Below are 22,537 nucleotides of genomic sequence, written 5' to 3' on the forward strand. Positions count from 1 at the left end.
TTTTCTTTTTTATCAGCACGTTTGCAGCATTCGGTGTCATTCTGCTGCGTGAGCTGCAGACACACGCGCATCACACATGTCCACTCTTTCCTCCATCCCCGTTCCGTCCTTTCCCTGCCTCTATCTCTTCCTGCCCTCCCTTTTGAGAAAGCTCTGTCTCCCTGCTTCTTATCATCTGTCTTTTATTTTGCTCTTTATTTGCATTTCGGCTTCTCCCATAAGAGAAACCACGTGATACTCAAGCCTGTGTGTCTGATTGACTTCTCGAGGCGCATTTGTTTACCTACAGCTGGCTCCGATTATCCTTGCCCCTGGCAGGGTAACACTCCACTGTGTGTGAGCACCACATTCTCTCTGGCTTCATCTGTTGATGAGCGTCCAGTTGCTTCTGAGACTTAGCTATTGTGAATCGTTCTACTATAGACATGGGTGTGCATGGATCACTGTACTATGAAGTCTTTAGCTGTTTCGAGAAGATACCTAGAAGGGAAACAGCTGGGTAGAATGAAATTTCTAGTTATAGTTTTTTGTGAAACCTCCATTCTGATTTCCACAACGCTTGTATTGGTTTCCCCAACAGGGTACAGGGGCTTCTTTCTCTGTCCTTGACAACACGTATTATTATTTGACTTCTTGATGCTGACCCGACAGCCTCTTCTGAGGTTAGACCTTGGTCCAGAGCCTGGCGTGAGCTCCTCTCCCTGCCACACGGTCTCCTGTCATGCCCAGGGCTTGGGCTTATAAAAATATTGCAATTCAACTTAATCCTTCTTTGTGATGTAAGAAGTTGTGGCCCAGGGAATGCAGACCAGGAGTCTGGCCTAGGAACACCAAGACAACTCCCAACAGAAGCCTGGGTACCCACTCTCCTGTCGTGGGGTCTGGCCTTGCACTCCACAGAGAGCTCAGGGTCCACAGGGCTTGTTTGTCACCTGCTTAGAACCAGCTCGCATTTGCTCCATGACACTCAATGGCAAGACATTCATCATCTTTAATTTCTGAACACATGAAGAGGAGAGGACCTATGGGGGTCCCAGTGTGGCCAGTTAAAAAGAGAAGAAATCTGACTCACACCCCTGCTGATGTGGCAGTGCTTCCCCCAGTTGTGGTCGACCTTGAGACCCGCACATTCCAAAGGGCGGACATGGTCCCTGCTGAGTGACCCTCCCTGGATAATGATCCAGGCCTCTGATGGCCACCTTCTCCTTTGCCTGCTCGAGCCCTAGGTCTGTCCAGCAGCTCCATGGCCACAGCCCAGCAATATAGTCCCCAAGCTCTCCCACTTGTCAGGAGCAGGTCCCTGCCAGCTGCAGCGTCCACCTCCCAGGCTCCACCCGCCCACCCCTTCCTGCTGTTTGCTGCCCTCTGCTGCTGGTGTATTCTCTCTGGGCTTTGGAAATGTAGTCGCACAAACCTCTTTCCTCTTTCCAAGTTCAAAGAAGCCTCAGATCTCTCTCTCTTCGCTTGTCCCAAGGTCAAGAGAGTTTGAGACCAGCCTGGGCTATGTACTGGTAGTGAGTTCAAGGCCATGCTGAACTATGTAGTGATTCAAACAAAGAAAAGAAAAACATGCCTGCATTCCTTTCTTGGTAGAATTGCTTTTTAAAACTCTAGATTTGATACAGAAAGGCAAATAAATCCTTCTTTTGTACCACTTAGGGCAGCCACTGTGATTGAGTGACCTTGTTACCTGAGACCTAATCGTGCTCAGCAGGAGTCTGGTAATAGATTATTAATGTCTGCCAACAGCATGGGAAGGGAATTGGTGGGCTCCAGTGACAGTCATGGCTTCACCGGCCACCCTGACCATGGCCTTTCCAAATCCTTCTATTGAAGTTGCATAGATGAGCCTAGCTGTCCATGTTGTAGAAGACCATTTAAACAGCTGTCCTTGAATGCAGAACGGTTACCTCCACATTAGTTAAACTGGACCCTGTCTCCATGTACTGATATGTACGGAGCTGGCTGAGCCGTTTCCTTCCCCTTCAGTTGGCTCTAAGCAATGCACACAGGGCTGGCTGAAGTGCTGATGTGTAACCCTCGAAGCCAGCTGACAGTTTCCTGTTTTCTTGCCTGGTGCAACTCTATAAAGGGTTTGAGCACAGTGGGATGGCAGAGCCAGTCAGCTCCGGGCATGTCAACTAGATTTAAGCCTCAAGATGAGAGGCTATGACTTCCCAGCGCACAAAAATGTACACAACAGAAACTGAAGCAACAGCCTCCTAAACATTCATGGGCTACCCTAATTGAGTTATGCATATTGATCTTTCTGAATACTCTTCTCTGCATATTGCAGAGGTGCTTGCTGGCCCCTAGCTAAGCCTATCTCCCAGACTCACGTCTTCTATACCATTCTCATCATCACTCATCCTTGGGCCACTCCCTTCCTCATAAGTTAATAAATTCTGGGTGAGGCCTTAGATCAAGGCCTTTATCCCGTGAATCTGCACCTGGGTTGGACTCAGGACTCCTTGGCTGCCCATAACTATGAATATGTCTTAGTGTCTTTATTCTCACTGTAGATTACACTAGAGGTGTTGATTAGAACTAAATCACCAGGATTCCAATAACATGGGATTACAGATATAAAGTTCTCTTACCCTAAAGAGGTTGGAGGGAGGGATTACCATATTGGACTTCCAGTATGTGTAATCCCTGCCTCACGCATTCAGATGGTCACTGCTCCCCCAGAAGACCCCAGGCCATGTCTGTTGCAGATCTCAGAGACTCGTTTCCCACACCTCACCAGGTGGACAGGCAACAAAGCTGACTCTTGACCCAGGCAGCATGGAAGGAACAAAGCAGCACAGGAGGGGTGCTCCGCCTGCAGACATTTGCTCAGCACCTGATGAGCCATTCTCAGTGCTGCTGATCTGCTTTATGGTTTTGGTTTGGTAAGGAACCACCAAGCCAGAGCAGACCTAGGATAGTTCTGGCAATTTCCCTCATTGTACACGCAACCTGTCCTCAAGGTACAGCTTGGTGGTTTTCTTTTGTGTGTCCCACCTGACATTGTAGATAGAGTTCCTATGCAAGCACTGTGCCCTTGGGGTCCTCTGAGGAGTATTGGGAGTCCCCCGTGGGATGTTCAAGGGACTGCAGCTTAATATGGAGTGGGGAGCCCCAGGAGGTCATGAGGGGTGTAGGGTGTGGGCTGAGTGTGGTGTTAATAACACCGTCATACTAATCTAAAAAATAAGGTCTATGCAGTGTGGATGCTCCCTGAGGATGGACCCCGCTTCCGTTTCCTCCCTGGACCTGGGCAGCACAGGGCTGCTCCACATGCCCCGGGCAGTGCCTGGCCTCTGAGTCAGGACGCTGATGGGCCTTGCTGCTTGCTTTGAGTTTCAGTGTTGTGCCCCTCAGTGTGACCGGGTTGTGTTCTTACTAATTACAGCTCGGGTGTCTGGTTTGAGAAGCTCCAGCTTCTCAAACCAGAGGCCATGCTGTCGAAGGCAGCCTTGACAATGAGCTTTACATGGAGCCAGCTGCACAGCGCTTGGGGAAGAAGCCCCCTGACCTCTGCCCTGAGGTCCAAGTAGGGGACACAGGCTGCCCCAAGGCACCTGCTCCCTGCCTTGGGCTCCATCCCTTCCCATTCTGTCCACCATGGGCCCCAGCTGCCTGCCTTTCCACCTCCACCCCAGACTGTGAGCTGGGCCTCTGTGCTGTCCTCACCCTGGAGTTCTCTCTGCACCCTATCAATGCCTCCCACTCGGTAGTGACCCTCCCCACAAGCCCTCCATGACAGATCCTTCCCAGAGGTCTGCGAGGGCATGGCAGCCCTGCCCCTGCAGCCTGCAGCTCCCCAGCCCTGGTGACCTCTGCAGGCCAGCACTGGCCATCGGTCTCCTGCACATGCCCCTCTGCACTCCTCTCTCCACCCCTCCCAGCTCATCTGTGTCCCCACCTGCGCTATCCCTGATTCTTCTGTGTGGAATTGTCCAGCACCTCCTGTGCTGTCACATGTCTGTCATCCTCCCTCTAGGATCTCAGCCTCTGGGTGTTCCAACCTGTGTTAAAGAGGTGAGTGACTTCAGGCATCGTACCTCAGAGTGATTTTGTGGGGTAGTTGTATGTGAGACCAGGGAGTTGGGGATACACCTTATGTAGTCAGTTGTTCTAGAATAAGGAATCAGGCAGGTTTTGTTTTGTTTTTCGGTGGTGTTGGGGATCGAACCAGGGCCTTGCACTGTCTAGGAAGGGGCCCCACCTCTGAGCCACCCAACACCAAGAAAGTTCTGTTCAAATCACACTGTGCTCTGCTAACATTGTCTCCTCCCATCTCCAGCTCTGCTGCTGAGAGTCCATTGTTAGGGCCCTACTCCGGAGCCCAGGTGTTAGATCAAGTGAGACACAATCTGCTTTGTGGGAGACCCTGTGCATGGTGCTTCTGCCCCTGTGTCTGCCTGAACGTGTCACACCTGCCAGATCCTGGCAGGACTGTGTGTGGCAGACAAAGGGTATCACAGGGTGCAGAGAGCAGCCAGGAGGGATGAGCAGGAGAGCAGTTGCTGCAGGTCAGGAGCCCTCGGCGCCGTCCACACGACCCCGTCCACCTGTCTGCTCAGCCTGGGTTCCCCACCTGCACCCACCCAGTGCATGCTCCTAGGACCTTGCTGTGCTCACGTGGATGCTGATGGTTTCTTTATTCCCAGTGATGATGCCGAGCCTGAGTTGCTGTGTGTCATGGAGACAGTGGGACAATGGGACCCCCACGGCTAGGCTAGAGAGACCAGCTGAGTACCTCAAGACTGTGCAGACTGGCGGGTTAGGAAGAGCTAGATGCAGGGTGCCTGCCTCATTACCTCGGTGCAGCCCCTCACCCCTCTCCTGGCTATACCCCCTGGAGCTCTGCAGTGTGCATCTGATGCTTAGGAGTGAGGACGAGGCTCCTCACATTCCTTGGGGACACTGGTGCTCCGAGCAGCGCGTGGTGGCACAGGCTAGATGGAGAGTGTCTCAGTCTGGGGTCTCTGTTTGAGTCTGTCTGTGGTGCTCAGAGCTGATTTAAGATCTGTGGGGTTGGGAGAAGACTGGGAGACTGTCCTTCAGGGTGGCCCAGCCTTTGCAGGGAGCAGCTTGGTAAGAAGATGGGGGTCAGCAGCTAGGGAGAAGCACTGTGTGTGCCACCTCCTGCCATTCTGCAGGGCTTCAGTGCAAGAAGGCTATGTTCCAGGGTCAATCCACAACAGGACAGGAGTGGCACAGCCCTTCCCCTTAGGGTGCTCCCTCTTTGCCAAGTGACAACTGCTGAGTGGCAGTCAGACTGACAGATACCCTGGTCCACCCTGCTTTGGGTGCATCTGATTGCAAGGCACACCTGAGCAGCCAAGTGCGGCCAAGTTCCAGGTGCTATGTGGTACCCCAAGGTTGGTGTCTCCTCCCAGCCACATAGTCGATGCCTCTGGACAGGGTTTGGGAATTTCGGCGCAGGGCCCAGGAAATCCTGGAGCTGTGGGTGGCTGCATTCTTGGAATCCAGCCGGAGTCACGATGCTCACTCTCATGCAGAAGTGGAGCCATCAAAGCGTGCTTTGCTTTTATTTATGCAGAGGCAAGAGAAGGCGAACTTTAATCCACACAGGGGTGGGGAGGTCAGGAAGTAACGGACTCGCTGGACGCCTGCCTCTCTCCCTCTTCCTGGAGAAGTCTGTCTTCCCTTATTGCTTGACGAGGGAACAGAATGGGGTGTGTCTAGCCTGGGTATAGTTCGGATTATTTGGGAGATGACTGTAAAATTCAGAAGTAGAACTTGTTCTATGAGAAAGCCTGAGAGAGAGCATCAAAAAGGGAAGAAAAGAAAGCAAAGCACGGAAACCAGCCACAGATCTGCCTCATCAAATAGCCCATGAAGTGCCCCGAGGGTAGAAGCCGCCCCTCCTCAAAGCCAGCTGGCTGCAGAGGGACCAGGGTGCCCTCCCCGGATTTCATCTGGCCAGAGCCAGGGGAGGTGTGGGCTCTGCATCTCCGCCTTCAACGCGGGGCATCTCTGTAAGGACAGTTTTACTTTTTAACCACTTTTTCAGGTACGGTGTTTTTACCACCATCCTGCAATTTATCCAGGAAGTTAATTGCTTTATTCTTTTACGTTGACCTTGAGAGTACTTCGTATCTGAGAAAAGTGACATTTTGGTTTTCTAATTTAGAAGCACAAAGGGAGTTGAGAGAGATAGTGTGTGAGCATGATTCATGCCTGGGGGAAAAGTGCTCCGGTTAAATTATAGACTCTTGGAGCTGGGAGCAAAGATAACATTATTAGACTTACGCATTAATATGATTAATGGGACAACGGGGTAACATGGGTGCCCCTTCGTGCACGCAGCTGTAGCTTAAACTTCACTCCCCCCCCCCAAATCTGTGTGAGCAGAAGAGCGAGTCTATACCAGGGAGGGTCTGTGTCACTGGAAATTCTAACTTTCCTGTTAGTAATGAGCAGTACATGGGATGCTGTTCATGGGATGCTGATTTAGAACAGAAGAGCAAGCCAGGTGTGGTGGCACACACCTGCACGCCTGTGATCCCAGCATTCTGGGACTCTGAGGCAGGTGGATCACAAGTTCAAGCCCCACCTGGGCTGGGAAGCTTAGCAAGACGCTGTCTCAAAATAAAAGCAAATGAATGAATGAATGAGGGAGGATGGAGCTCAGTGCAAAGATCCTGGGTTTGATACTTAGAACCACAATAGAAAAAGTGGGGTTTGACCTCTCCAAAAGACCGAGAGTAGAAGCAGCAGCCCTGCTGCAGGGCCACCATGCGACACACCCGTGGAGAGAAGAGAGTACCCAACATCAGTCGCTAAGGGTAGATGCCAAAACTTGTCTGATTCCTGTATCTCGTGCAGCAGTGTTTCAGGGACCTGGTCGAGATCCCCAGCTGCCTGTATGGGGGTTTTGGTGAAAGAGTGAAATGAGAGACACAAATTCAGTGATGCATAGTGGGGGGGCTGGGGGTGCTACAAGGTCCATGCCTCGGGGTGGGCAGAGACCAGCACTCCCCCACTGGCCACTGTTCATTGGCCAGCGCATGAGTGATTCCAGGGACACCAGTGGTGCTTGCAGTGGCTGGTGAGAAGCACAAAGCTTTCTTGCAAGGATGAGATGAGGGGCAATCGGGAAACTGTAGTTTCCCCTGGGTGAAGCTTTTTCCTGCTGCCACTGCTTTGCTTTACAGATCTTTGTCCCCCTCAGCAGGTCTCCTCTTGCCCTCTGAGTGCCACAGGGTCACAAGCCACAGGGCTTCAGCTGTGACAGAAGAAAATGGGGAATTTCCTCACTCCAGGGGAGTCTCTTCGTCAGTTCTGGCTCAAAGGGAAGGACCAGGATGACCTCAGACTTCCTCTAGACTCAGTTTATAATTTGTGGTCCCCAACAAGGATGTGTGTGTGTCCAAACACCATTTTGTACACCATACACAGACATCATTTTTCCTTGTCAGATAGAAATAAATAATGAACGAGGTTATTGAAAGGTTTGGCCTGGCCTGTGACCTGAGGGCGATTTTGGGTGCTATTGGATCGCGCCACCCCTAGTGATCACGCTCCAGCAAGCTTCCGTTACCCTCGGTGGGGGTTCCCTATAGGGAGTCTCATCTGCTGAGTCCTCAGAGCCATGCAGTGGTCACCTCCTGTGCTGGGCGGGGGGTGACACAAAAGTCACAGGTGGGTGTGGCTTTACTGGCAGCAGGTGCTCTCGTGTACCCCACCAGGTTAGGGGCCCAGCAGCAATCTGGAGAGCTACACAAACTTTGAGCCTAATTTTTCTTTTCCACGTCAATTTCAGAGTAACTTTTTTGTGTGTCCTGTTGGAACACTTGACATTAGAATTAGAATAATTAGCTCCAGGGAGAAACGTTAATGCGTCCATAAAAGATACTTTTTCCCCACTCTTGTTCTTTCTGGAAAAGCACCCCAAGTTCCTATTCACTTTTAGGCTTTCCTAGGTTTTCATTCATTCATTTTCTAGCCGTCAGTATAGTCATGTCTGATACCCACAGGCTGCTGGAAATGAAACCTACTGTCTTGTGATTCTGTGACTGCTGCTTGGCCACCGCCCTGGGTTTTTTCTGTGGTGGTGCACAGAGCAAGCTGATGTGAAGGAGCTTTGCCGCCAGCCTCCAGGCCTGTCCTCCCCGCTGCTCTGGGTTCTGCTCATGGTTCCATCAGCAGGCGCGACCGGCACAGGTCACTGTTGCTTGCTGCAATCCCTCCACCTCTGGTTTCTGCCCAGTAACTCTCCAGCTGGCTCTCGGGTGCCGGTTGTGCCACTGCATCCCTGGAGACTGCTGGCATATCAGGAAACGCAGGGCTGCTCGGCCTGGGACAGGGGAGGACTGTTGTAGTCAGGGGCTGCGAGGAGAACAATTCCATACAGGACACAGAATGTATGGTATTACTTTATGGTCGTCACCCAGCGTTAAACACAAGAAAGCACAGGAAATCTGCCCACAACCCTAAAGACCTGGAGAATCCAGGAGAATCCAGGAGTCAGGAGTCTGGATCCCACAGCAATGTCCTGCATGAGTCCAGCTGAAGATCTAGAGCCCATAACAATGACACAGGCAAGTCTGCTTCATGGATCTGCACTGGGACAACCCAGAGGTCAGAGGCAAAAGCTAGAAAGTCTGTGCTAGTGGGATAAAGGATCTGTGCCAGCCGGTTGAGGGTTCTGCAGTGGAGCCAAGAAGCAGTGCTCAAAATAAGGACCAGGGCTCCCTGAAAAGTACCACAGCCACCCTCAGTGACAGTGAGGTCCCAAACTCTTCCCATGATGAGAACAGCTGAGTTCATATCAAAAAGCCAGCGTGATGAGCTTCTCCTGGAGACTGAGCAGCACACATCTTCCCCTCCGGAGCCAGAAAGCAATGCTCAGAGTAAGGACCAGAGCTGCTCCAAAGGGAACCGCAGCCACCCTCACCAACAAGATCTGAGCTCCTCTGATGATAACAGCCAAGCTTGTATCAGGGGCCAGCATGACAAGCTCCTCCAGGAGAACCAAGGGCTCCAGACAGTCACACTTAGGAGAACCCGCAGCGCTCCTCCTCCTCACCAGGTCTCCTTTTTATGCTGGCAGCAGCCCTCAGGTGGGCATCCACGCTCAGCACCACGCTGATTCAGTTCAGCTGCTGTTTAAGTCCACTGCCAGCTACCAGTTCAGTACAAGGGGTCACTCGCTAAGGGGCCTGCCTCCCAGAGGGCTGGGATAATAGGTGTGAACCATGATACCTGGTAGATTTAACATTTTCAAGCCAGGTTATGCCTCTCAGGAAAGCTGGGTTACTTTCCTCCTGTATCTTTTCCTAGATTCTAAGATTCCAGCACCCAAGGAAGAGGAGTGTGAGCTCAAGGCTGTCCCCACAGAGGCGGGAGGGAGGGACAGGAGGAAGGACAGTGACATGTAGGGGAGGCAGAACTTCTTTTTCTCTTCCCAGCTTACCTTTTCCCACTGGAGCCCCAGAAACAAAACTGGCAAAAGGGCAGACTAACAAGAGGAACACAGAAACATGTTTGTAGTACAGGTGCAGCTCGGCAATGTGTGGGGCACCTGGTGCCGAGGACCCCGAGGGGCGGCCAGGGCTCAGGCTTGGGTGATGTCTCTGGGGAAACAAAGGGAACAGGGCCTGGTGTCCTGGCTGGGAAGGCAGCGGGGAAGAGTCGATGACCCAGGCTGCTGGCTTCTCTGTTGTTAAGGGTCTTCCTCTTCCTATGGAAACTTCCTCCATAAATGTAAATTTCCTTTACCAAAGGAAACCTCGTGCTGTTTATGGTGCTTTCACTGCACCTGCTGGTTCCCAACAGCCTTTAGTTTAAAATAACCCATATGTCAAAGAAGCATGTTTGGGGGTGGCTTATTCTGGTACCCTTCAGATGGCAGGAAGGAAAATGTTGGAGCACAATTTCTTCTAGCTGAGCTTTTGTTCCACTTCCTCCCCATAGCGGTGCAGATAATCTAGTAAGACTTGATTTTTTAAAAATTCAACAAGAATTTGTTGAGTACCTACCCCATCCAGGTTATACTGCACACTCAGACCCTCCAGGACCTTACTACTGAACATGAAAGGGCAAGGTAATCCATTTGATTTTTTTAATTTTATTTTAAAGAATTAAAAAACAAAAAATGATACAGAATTTCAAAACAAAATGATAGGAAATTAACAGTGGTTATTAGATCGCATATTGATGTCTTCACAATAGTTGCTGTAGGATGCCCAGGACATGGAGGGTCGACTAAAAGTCCTGAGAAAGGGGTAGGGAGCTGTCCTTAGAGGATGAGGCTGAGGCTGAGACTAGAGTCCCTCAGGGAAGTGTCAGCAGTCCCCATCCCGGTGAGGACCACAGAGTTCCTCTGGGTTCACCTTTAGTGTCCCGGGAAGGAAACTAGCAGAAACAAAGGAGAAAAATGTGGGTTAGGGCCTTGTTCCAAGCAGCCCTGAGTGTCAGCCTGGGAAACAGGAGCATCTTTTCCTGCTGAGCGTGGTGTGGCTGCATCCACACTTGGAACATGCACCAGCATAAACCTACTTCTGAGGCTGTGTTTAGCGAGAAAATGAGAGCTGCACAGAAATGTGTTATCACCAGTAAAAAAAAGACCACACAAAACAGTCCTCCGGGTTTCCATGGGTTCCATGGGTTCAGAGGGAGCCACACTGAGCAGCTAATGCAGTTACATTTGGGGCAAAAAAAAAAAAAGGAACCAGGGTCTGGGATTGGGGAGCCTTGGAGGGGTCGTCACCATCTGGGGCAATCTTAGTTTTAGTTTTCTTTAGCAAGGAAAATGTTATCTTGACATTAAAATGTAATTTGAAAATTCAGAAGATAATGGAATCATTGGCTTCCTTCCTAGCTCTAAAATTTTCAATTAGCGCTCGCACATTCTGAGAATGGGGAAGATATTCTCTGACACCAAACAAAATCCAGAGATTAAATAAAAGCCCCTGTGTTCTCGGTGCCCGCAGAGAGAAGGAAGCTTAGGGGCCACTTGGCTCTTGGGCCAGAGTGGCCTGGTTTTGGGGGGTCTAGTGGTGACCTTGGTGGAAGCATGGACGCCCTTGCCCTGAGGTGACCTTGCAGAATCCTCAAGCCCATGCCAGGGGCCGGGTCCCACCCACGGCGGCAGCTGGCTCCGGGCGGCCGTGGTGAGTATGCTTTTCTCTTTCCTGGCACCAGGATCGTTTTCTTGGAGAGTCTCTGCGGACGCTGGCAAATAGTTCTGGCTTCCTTCCAAGAGATCAGGTTTCTACCAGTCCAAATGAGGCGGGCATTTAATCAGTCACCCAGGGAACAGCCTGAAAGCCCCTCTGGTGTCTTTTTTATAATTAATTTTTAACATTTGTTTTCAGTATAAAATTTGGGCCTTTATCCTCTTCGAAATAAAAACATAGCACGCGCATTAGACCATGTTGGCATGCGCCCTCCGCTCAGTTCTTTCATCCTCTTCCAACTGTTAACTCCTATTAAGCAAGCGGGGGATAATCAGATCCCCGCGCCCTCCTGGTCGCCGGCGCTGTGGCATCACATCCTCCCTGACAGCAGTCTGAGGCCGAGCTCTGGCCCGTGTGCAGACCTGGGGTTCACTGCAGACCTAGCCACCACTCACACTGCCCCCTTTGCCCTCCGCCCCTTTCCGTGCCCCATTCACTCCCCAGCACAGCCCAGCTGCTGCCAGGCCTTGGTGGGCGAAAGCTCTCGTAAGTGGCACGTGATGGGTAGATGTGTACTAGTAAGCCTGGGAGTGAAGGGTTACATGCTGGACCTCCTCTGGGTCCCGAGAGCTCAGGTGTGGGTCAAGGAGACCGGAAACATCACAGCACCCATGATCACTGGGTGCTGTGCTGTACGGGACAGATTCCAGCCCCAGCCCCCCCGCCACCCGCCCAGGCCTCGTGCATTAGAATCTCCAGGAAGAGAGGAAAGCTACCCCACCCCCTTTTAAGTTGTATAATAATTTGCAAGTCACTGAAAGAGATTTGTTTTTCTTTCTTTCAAAGTGGCTTTAGCTCAAAGATACCTTTAACCACCAAAGCCCTGGGCTCACCCTTGAGGCTGCTATCTACCCTCTGTGCAAATAAAACAAGAGCCCTTTTCCTGGGCAGCTGTGGGCCTCCCAGATACAAGCCCTGGCCTGCGAAGCCCAGGACAGATTCCTGCCTCATCAACTCCTCGGTCACAACTGTACAGGTAGCAGCCTATACAGCTGCACATGGCAGTTCTGCTCACTCTGCCCTAACCCAAAGGCTACTTTTAAAGTAGGCCATGTCTCCTAAAAGCCTGTGTGCCCAAGGATGGTTCCCTAAGTGTTGGGAGGTGGCAGACCCTTTAAGGGATGGGCCTGGTGGGAGGTCTGTTGGTTATTACAGATGGGAGCTCCAAGGAGTGATGAGCCCCTGCACCCTCCTGTTCCTCTCTCACTTCTTGGTGTGAGCCGAGTGGTCCTGCACCACCGTGCACTCGTGCCACGATGCAGTGCCACCAGGCTCGGGCATCAGAGGCAGCCGAATGTGGACTGGAGCCTCTGCAGCTGTGAGCAAAGGCGACTCTTACTGAGTTAATTCTCTCGAGTGAGCCCTGGAACGCTGATTCACACACACAGGTGCCCACCCGTGTGAGCACAGGGCCAGGTTTCCTCTGGCAGTTCTTATCTCCAACCCGGACAGCAGCCCAGTGGGGTTTCCTCGAAGGGGCCTCAGATTCTGTTACTTCCGGAAGATAACCGGAAGGAGGCTGAGCTCGGCAGTGCCCTGAGCCAGGCTCTGCCGTGGCAAGCAGCGCGTGGCCGCGGAGTGATTTGTGCCAGGGGTCTTGCTTGCTGCTGCTTTTATTGCTCACTAGTATTCCATGTCCTGGTGTTACTGTGTTTTGTTAATGGTTTCATCCATTGATGGACGTCTGGGTTCTGTCCACCTCTTAGAACATTTTTTATTAGCGCATGTCTGCAGTGTGTAGTGATTGCATCCATCCCAGGGCGTTGGTGCATGGACCTCACACATTCACTCCTTTTCTATCCCCATTGCGCCCCTTCCTTCTCTCTGCTTCTTCCAGTTCTTGGCTAATTCCTCATCCTCCTTTCCTCCCGATGTGTTGAGGCTCTGGGAGACATGAGGAAAGGGTGTGATGGGCATATTGTCAAGGCCTATGTGCTGATCCTCGCAGCTGAACACAACTTGACGAGGACCCTGATTCCTCTTCCTGCCGCAGAAAGGAGCCCAGGGTTGGGCTGCAGGAGGAGGCATCCCCTCCCTCCAGGGGTCCTGCCCTCTCCTTGAGCTGCTTGGTGATCTCCGGCTGTCCTCAGTCGTGTTAGGAGCCACACCGGAAGGCAGGAGAGTCAGCCCAGGTCTGCAGGCTGTGGCTCGGGGGAGAGGCAGGGGGCAGGCTGAGTGATGCTCTTCTGGTGGCAGAGACAGGATGGAGAGGGCAATGTGCGCACCATGGACCCCTGCCGCCTGGCGCCCACCCATGGGCCCCAGGCTAGTGGCCAGAGCAGGTCACATGGGCACCTGGCACAAAAGGACCCGCAGGTCACAGAGCTGGGGGGCAATGAGAACTGAAGCCTAAGGTGCCCCCAGACCCCTCACTGGCCCTCCTCAAAGGCAGGATCCCCTCCCCCACACACCATCCCACAGCTGAGCCCTCTCGAGGCACTGCCGTGTCCTCCCTGCAAGCTGCTCATGCGTCCAGGGAAAATCTGTCTCTCACCAAATGTTTTCTACTCGTCACTCAGGAGCTCTTAAGAGGAAGTCAGCTCAAGATGCCCTCCTCCACACTCGGAGGGGCCAACTGTGTTTTGCTCCCCTTTTGCAGGTCTGATCCACCCCGAAATGTCTAGATGGCATTCAGCTGTATGTCAGCCTTTCCTTACCCCAGTAGGTGTCCACGCTCCTTCCCAGAGACAAGTGGGGTCCTTCTGCCATCTCTTGGGGGCTCCTGGTGACACCCATCGGGGTGTCCCAGTCTGCTTGCCACCCAGGGCACAGGAGTGATGAGCTATGTCGCAGCGCCATCCTGGGCCAATGGCCCTTCAGGGATGTCTCTCCAGTCGGTTCCTAAAGCTGGCTGAGAGCTGAATTACATTCAGGCGCCCGGGCGTGGAAGGGAGACTGGACCTGCAGGGCCACCCCCTGGGACTTGCTGAGTCATGTCACTACTGCCCATCTCTGCTGGAGTTACTCGCTTACCCAGAAGCAACTCCTGCTAGCCCTTCCGTAATCTGTCACCCAGATTAGTGAGGTATGGTGGCCTCAAGGACACCCTGCAAGTCTCCTTGTTAAAGCAGGAGCTTCCCGCCCTGCAGAATTTGCATCTGGTACCCAATGAGAGACCACTGCCCTCTCTGAGAGGCCTGGCGGTCACTGCAGCTTCCAGGAGGCCAGCTCGAGTGCTGTGGACTCACTGCCTGCTGCAGGCTTCGGGGTCTTGCTGTGACCTGCTGGGCCAGCCCAGTGACTTCCCAGCTGAGGCCACCGAGAAGCAGCAGGGAGCCTGGCCCATCAGCTCCAGGTCCTGGAAGCTATTATTTTAAAGGGCACTCTCAGCAGGAAGTACTGACCCAGGTTCTCACCTTGGCCCATTTCTGACTTCCTTCCCCATTGGTCCCCGGCTCCTGACCGCTGTCTCCATCTGAGAACACAGGTGGTTGTACTAGATCTACCTGAACTTGACCCTCAAGGCGAGATCCCCTTGGATTGGTTGGTTGGAAACACAGTCCAGGGCTGCTCGTCCCACTTGGATGGCCGCATCAGAGGCTGCAGGTGAGAAGTGCTTTCTCCAATGTGCCTGTCGTGAGCCTCCATTTCTGTGCCTTCCCTGTCGTCCTCCCCCGATGCCTGCTCAAACATCTCGAAAGCCACCAAGTCCCTGGTCCCCTCTGCAGTCAGTGCTACTGCTGACCCATCCACCTCCTTTGAGTATAGATGCCTCATGCACTCTCATGCCAGGGCCAGGAAACCTAGAGAAAACTAAAATCTGTGAAATGCCAAGAAGAGAACCGCAGCTAACGTTCTGAGCAAGCCGCCTGCCAGTCTGGGATGCTGGATGCAATATGATCAGAAAATAGATGGAATGTTTCAGGATCGAGGAGGGGCAGCAGCAAGACAGGGAACCGAAAGCAAGGAGAAGTGTAGCTCGCAGGAAACCTATTTCCCATTCCAGCCTGTCAAAAATATAGGCTGATATCCGCCCAAGAAAGAGATGATGAATTTCCCTCATCCCTTTCCTTGATGGTTTTGAAGGCGAGCCTGCTGCAGAGCTGGAGCTGTGTTGATTGGCAATTTATTTCTGAATTGTTTTCTGAAACTAGGACTTCTCTCTGTGGTATGCTACAAATAGCTGTAGATTTTGTGGAAACTCCTCTTTCCTTGCAGCCAAGCTCCCACCCTGTCCTGTCCTTGAAGGGAGGACCGTTCAGCCCACAGGCACCTCAGGCAGCTGGGCAGCCAGCCCTGCCCCTCATCTGTTCTGCTGTCCTGGAGAAGGGGTGGTTCCTGCATAAAAGCCGAAGCAATGCCCTTCGCTTGAGTCTCAAGCATAGTTCAGGAGCCTTGGGCCTTGCAGGCTCTGAGACTCTGGATTGGGGAGCTGCCCAGCCTCCTGTAGACTATCACCATAGTCATGGCATCTGCTGTGTCCATGAACCGTTAAGCAGTTTACTGAGAAGGTGCTGGGTGCTCCAGGCTTCCCATAGTGAGGGGTAGGTGGATAGCACACACCCACCTCAGACAAGTTAGGAGACAGGCAGACATTGCCCAGGTCCAGCCCTCAAGCACACGCCTGAACGCCTGTGTCTACAGAAGTACTAGGAGGTGCCCCAGGCCCAGTGGTTTCCCAGCTATGTGCCGCTCCTCCGTGGCCAGGGCCCTCTTTCTAGTCTCCACCCCCTGCCAGAGTCAGGAGCTTCATTCTCCCTACCCAGCACTCCTCATGTCTGGAAGCAAATTCTCCAGGGGTCTTCCATTCTCATTAGACTCTGAGACTCTCAAGTCACAGACCAGGCCTGGCTTGCCATGAGCACCTGCCAGGGAGCCATGCAGACCCACAGGGATGACCCAACCTTTCTCTGCAAAAGGAAGCGTGCACAGCACTCTGTGTAAAGCCATCCTGGTGGATGGGCGTGCCTGTGTATGCATTATGTGTGCCTGTGCGTGCCTATGTGTGTGGCTGGCTAGACACATGTGCAGTGTTCTGCCTTGGGTCTCACACAGGAAGATATTTGTGATTCTGCAGAGGAGACGGGCTGAGGAGTTTTCAGGGACTCCCTCTCTCAGGGCTGGGGATTGGACCCAGTGCCTTTGCACTTGACCTGCATCCTAGCCCTTTGTTTTTTAAATTTTGACACAGAATCTCGCTAAGTCACCCCAGCTGTGCTCAGACTCACACTCTTCCTGCCTCAGCCTCCCACACACGGCCTCAGCCAAGAACACAGGGCCACACCCGGCTTTGTCTCTTGAAGGCTCTTTGTCAGGTGCTGCTCTTGGTCACAGCAAAAGGGCTTGTGGAAACTCAGAACCCTGCTCGACATTTCCCAAGATGTTCCTCGAGTTTCTCTCCATCAAAACCTAGACCTTCACCATTGTTTATGCAGCCTGCTCTGCACAGGGTCCAGCAGGCACGGCAGGTACAGTAGAGTCGGGTAGTGTTGTTCCTGTGGCATCCAAGTGACAGTGTGACAGGCAGCTCTGTCCTGAGGCTCAGGAAAGGAGAGGACAGATGCAGAGCATAGTGACCATTCTGATGCGAGATCTCTCACACACGCACCCCATGTGGCCCCTCAGCAGCCAGGTGACTGTGGGTAGCCAGAGGCTGTGTGGCTCCGTGGCTTTGGTCTCTGCCCCTCAGAAATACAGTGCCTCCCTCCGGGGGCTCCTGAGAAGATCCAGGGCACTGTGGCATGGTTCATGTGGCTGTTGCGGGTCACTGCTGATGAGACAGGAGGCCCAGGGGTGGCCCTATCTGCACACCTGCCTGTCGTCAGCCCAGCGATGCACTTCATATGGAGGCCGAGTACCATTCCAGCAGGTCTCAAGGGAACATTATTCCCAGCCTTGGTGGGCAGCTGGGAACAAGCCGTGAGCCAACAACCAAGTCCAGGTCCATTCAGCTCCCCCTGCCTTAGGTTCTGTGAGCAAGGATTCTGCCCACTGGGGATTGGAGATATTTGAGAAGAGACCACTAAGCCCCATTGTGCATGCATGAACTGTTCGTTCTCGTCATGGATCCCTAACGATAGCATAGCGTCCTTGGGACTGTGTGTGTGTGAGAGAAGGGCATAAGCACTGGGCTGGACATCAGTCAGTCAGTCAGTGAGCTGTTTGGATTCATGTCCCAGGTTCACGTCGGGGTGAGACAGGCAGCACCAGCCAGGAAGGGCAAATGTGAGTCAGGAGTACAGGAGGGGACAGTGGCACTCCCTGGAGAGGTGACCATGGCCACCCAGCATGGCACATTCCCATGGCTCCTGGTTGAAGCCACTCCAGAGCTGTCTGTCCCTGTCCCCTGCAGGCTGCCACAGTCGGGCAGGGTCCAGGAAGCGTCCAGGCCTGAGCAGGAACCGGGACACTTGCAGGTACTAAGGGGACGTGGATGGGGCCACATCAGCACATACCACCTCCCCTCCCCCACACCGAGTGTCCATAGACAGAGGACTAAAACCAAAGCCACAGTGTCTACCTGCCACAAATAGTGTTCAGAGGAGCCTGGCTCCACGGCTTAGTGGGCTGAAGGGTCTGTCTCATAAGCAGGAGATCCTGGGTTGGACTCCCAGGGGGCCTTCCAGTTTCCCTCTCCTCAGTGCTTTCTGGGCTCCATGGCATGTTACATGGCAGTAATTCCAGTATTTGGGAGGCTAAAGCAAGAGGCTTTCTGAGTTCAAGGCCAGCCTGGGCTACATAGCAAAACCCTATCTCAAAAACAACAAGGAATGTCAGATACATGCTGCAGCAGAAACAAACCTGGCAGATGTCACCCTGGGTGAAATGAACTGGAAGACAGATCCTGAGTGACCTCACCTGCTGAGAGCCGGAAGCCGTCAGATGCACAGATGCAGCCTGTCTGGAGGTGGCCGGTGGCAGTGGCTGCAAACGTGAGTGTGTTTGATGCCACCGTGCTGATCACTTTGAAATGGACCTCTCTTGGCCTGCGCCTCCTCTCCAGCAGAGGAAGCCACAGAGGGACAGAACAGGGTTTTCCAGGTGTCTCAGCTCAGATGAAAGTGACCCAAGAAGGAAGCATCCAGCGTGGGGCAGTCAGCACCCCTGGGGACTGGCTTCGCCCTGGAGACTTTGCCCTGGAGACTGCTTGGTGACAGTATCATTTCAAGGAAAGGGACGCTTTGCTTTGGAGACCTGCTGTGCATGGGGTGAGGGGGGTGCGGGGAACTAGAAGAAAACCTCTGCCTGTTTATGCCATGCACATGGGGAGGAGGCAGCAGATCTGAGGGTGGAAATGAGGGCACTAGGAGACCGAACCGGCGGGCCGAGGTGGTGAAGGATGATGGGACCAGTGACGCAATCAACTCTGCTTTCTGTGCAAACTTTCCCCACTGCATCTGGGAGAGCGGATTGGACCAGGCGAGGGCGAGGCAGGCAACAGCCATGGGGCTTCGATGTGAGGAGGCAGGTTAGGAGCACTTTGCCTCACTCTCGAGAGGGGATTCCCCTGTGCTGCCTTAACCTGTGTCTTGGCAGGGTGCACAGTGTGCACTGTCCATCGACCTGAAGCCAGGTTTCGGTAGAAAACGTGAGCCAGAAATTGGGTAGTGTAAAGGTGCAGTGACCTCCAGCGTCCCCATGTCTGGTTCTCAGGACGCTGGGGCAGTGGAAGACCCTTCCATCCCATGTTCATTGGGATCCTCGGGCAGAGCAGAAAGATGTGTCGTGTTCTCTAAGACCCCAAGAAGGTCACAGGAAGTTGTGAAGTTGTGGATCACCGCACCGGGCTTCCGGTCTGCTGGGCCATCGGGCAGGCGCGGCTGAGGAGCTGGATGAGTCTTTCATGCTGTAGAACATGGTTCATCAGTGGTCGATAAACAGACAGAGGAGAAGGGGAGGGAGCTGAGAGAAAGGGAGCCCCCAGGTTTTCCTGGATAGGCCTGGAGTGGAGAAGGTGCCAGGATTGGATGAGTTCCTCACTGGCCACAGCAGGACGAGAGCAGGAGCAGAGAGGCAATGGGCGGCAGGATCCCTGAGGCAGCGCGGGGAGGCCACAGCTGCCAGGGCCAGCAGTGAGGAGCTGGGCAGCACAGGAGCGCAGCTGGTGGATACTTGTCTGCGAGGTGAGCCATGGTCACTGGGATGGGATGACAAGTGAGAGACCGGAACAGAGAAGCCATCCAGGAGGCTGATGAGAACCTGATGGGCATGGGTGGAACGGTGGACATGCCCACATCAAGACCCCCCAGGAGGCCCTGGTGGCTGCTTGCAGGGCTCTGTGCCCATGCAGAGTTGGACCAGGAGCTCCATAGCCTCTCATGGGGGTCAGTGCCCCAACTCCAAAGGCAGGGAGTGTATGAGGCAGCTATGTGACCTCCTGCCTGGGATGCGTGGCACTGCTCCTGGACATGGAGGCAGGGAGCAGAAGGACTTATGGGGTGATCAGCGTCCAGGTCAGCATTTAAATGAAGACATTATGATAGCCAAAGATGCGTGACTGCAAAGGTCCTCAAACCCTCCCCTTGCTACAACACCCGCATCCCGCTGTCCTGGCCAGATGCTCCTTCCCGTGCCTGTGCGGTGTGATCAGAAATACACAGTGCCGCTGCCCAGTGCCAGCCAGCGGAAAGCAGCCCCGTAAGACCCTAGCTGGGTCCTCACCCACCGCGTTCCCTGAATCCACACCGCATGACTCCCGGCTCCTCCCCAGAGTCAAGATGACCATGAAAGGGAAACACTTTGGATGGAGTCAGGACATGGAGGCAGTGTACGCAGATCTTCACAGGAGTATAATAGATGGTATTTAATCGAAACGGCCCCCATCTCCGATCACACCATGTAACCTGCATGGATGTTCTGAGAGTGACACCGTGGGGGGCCCTGAGAAGCTTCTGTCAGAGACTGCAGGGCCTGGTTGGGGGGACGGGTGTGTGGGGCGCCGGAGGAGACGGGCACTGGTGTGGAGTAGCTGGAGGACAGTTTCTCAAACAGAAGTGGTGTGCAGAGGAGGGAGAAGCCACAGAACTGTCCACACTGGGACCCACAGGGCAGCCGGACTGCAGGAACCAGAGGGCTCTGTGGCCAGGCCAAGATGAGACCTGAGAGGCAGGAGAGACTCCTGCAGGCTGAGCCCGGGATTGGCTTCTGCACCATGTGGGCAGGGGGACTTCTAGGAGGAGCAAGAGCTTCTAGGAGGAGCAACAACAGGAGCAGAAGGCATCACGACCAAGACACAGGGTGACAGAGGCCACACAGCACCGACCATGCAGTGATGGGGACAAGGTGGGCAGGAAGGGGTGGGCTGGAGTCCACCAACTAAGCACAGAATAGGGTCCGTCCTCACTCCAGAGAAAAACTGAAGAACTTGGACTGAGCTCCCAACACTTGACGAACCTTCCTGACCTGTGAGCTGCTTTTTTGAAAGGCCCAGGAGCCAGTGTTTGCACACCCACCTCCCTTCAGTGTGTGCTCTCTCCCCAAGTGCTTGAGAATCACTTCCTTGAACAGGTAACCAGGAAGGAAGCAGGGCACCTCTGTCCATCCATCCCAGGCTTGGTGCACTCAGGGAGCTGTTGGCTGCCCCACACACACACATAGCAGGCCTGGTGTGGCACCTTGATCTTGTCACTCACCAGTCCCGGCGGGCTCTGGACCCACGGAGGGTCTGTTTTCTGGTGATTTGGATAAAAAGGCAAATGCAGGGCTAGGCGATCACACATAAGAGCCAGGCGGTGAAGCCTGCACATACAACTGGCCTCCCACACCAGCCAGTGGCTTCAAAGCCAAGGCTGCTGCAGGCAGACAACTTTCTGCACATTGTAAATCACCTGTGAATAGCAGCCGTCCTGAATGGCTTGCTTGGGCTTGGCGGTTGATGATTCCCTCCCCCTGAGATGGTTCACAGCTGCTGTACCTCTCCCTACCCCCCACATACCCAGCCTGGTTTCCTCCCACATCTTGGGGTGATCAGAGCCCATGAATGCAGGCAGCTATCCACAAGCTCCTTTAAATGCCTGCATAACAGTGGAAGTCCAAGGTTGTCCTGGGCCAGTCACCAGCGTCAGGGCCTTGCTAACTCAGCCTGGTGTGATTTCACTGGGTGTAGGGACAGGTGTCTGAGAACAGCGGTTTCGTAGACCCTCTCCACTGTCATCTGTTACTGCTCAGCTTGGCCCTGACACCAGTGTGCTGCAAGCTTGTGTCATGAGACCGTTTATTTCAAAAGTGAAAGTCCTCGAGGTGGGGATCCTATCCAGGCTTCTCTGTCCCATCCCGCCCCACTTTCTTCCTCCAAAGCAGAGGGGTTCATTAGCTGCCTGGTCCAGGCCTACCTGGCTCTCACATGTCACTTCTCTTCCCCCCAGTTAAGTGCAGGTAAACGCACCCGTCGTCTCTGCTGCCACTGGTTATGGGGCCTCTCTAAGTAGCAACACACACATTTTGGGGCCCTGCTGTGTGGCAGGTGCTGTAGCGCATGTTGTCAGAGCAGTGACTCACTGTCACGTCGGTGCTTCTGTGAGGGGAGAGTCCAGTCACTTCCCTGCATCACCAGGACCGTGACAGTCACCTCCCCAGGCACCCCACAAGGAGTCAGGTCCGCCTGCTCCCGACTGTGCCATCCAGCACCAGCTCCACTCTCTGTCCCTCAACCCAGTCTCGGTCCCTAGGGGACTTGGGAGTTTACACTGCAGCAGTGACTTCGTCAGAACACTTCAGGCATCCTATGTCAGAGACCCCTGACCCCTGTACCTTGGTCTGGGCACACCCCTCAGTGCAGAGTCCCATCCCCACCACTGGCCACCCGTGCCTCTGTCCCCACTGCCCTGTCCCAAGTCTGTCCTCGGGCCTCCACCACAGGGCCTGAGCTTCCGTTCTGGGAAGGTTCATGTCTGGGAAGGTGTCAGACTCGAGGGCCCCAGAAGATGGGCAGCCCAGCTGGGATCCAGTGAGTTAGTGGAGTTTGGTGGTGCTTGTGGGAAGGGACAGTTGGAGGAATTGGTGAGACCTGAACCTGCAGTCTGGGGAGTTGGGAACCTGGGCCGTGGCAACCTGTTGGTCCACAGTGCATACAGCAAGGTGGCTTTTGTAGGATTGGAGGAGGCAGCCGCCAGCAGGGAACGTGAAAGTGGCAGCATTTGGGACTGGAATGAGGACACCGCATGAGGCAGACCAGGGTGGGGGCACCCCACCCCAGACTCTGAAAGGAGAACTGGACAAATGACCCCCTATACACAGGGGATGGGGCACCCTCATGTCCCCCCAAAGCCTTGCAGTAGGTTTCATCACCTCTGTATCACAGTTGGATCTACTGAGCCCAGAAAGGCTTGGAGACTTGCTCCCGGCCATGTGGCTAAGCAGCAGCAGGGTGGCCCTGTCAGGAGAAACCCAGGCTCCAGGGA

The 22,537-nt window shown here is 53.8% G+C and overlaps 1 protein-coding gene across 5 annotated transcripts in view; it reads left to right on the forward strand.

The window, feature by feature from the left end:
* The window catches only part of Topaz1 (testis and ovary specific TOPAZ 1), a 237,008-nt gene that overhangs the window by 48,171 nt on the left and 166,300 nt on the right, over positions 1 to 22,537 (forward strand). The window lies entirely within an intron of this gene.

This window comes from Cavia porcellus, unplaced genomic scaffold (assembly GCF_034190915.1).
Source record: "Cavia porcellus strain 051 isolate PalLab524CR breed Dunkin Hartley unplaced genomic scaffold, mCavPor4.1 scaffold_14, whole genome shotgun sequence".
Lineage (NCBI taxonomy): Eukaryota > Metazoa > Chordata > Mammalia > Rodentia > Caviidae > Cavia > Cavia porcellus.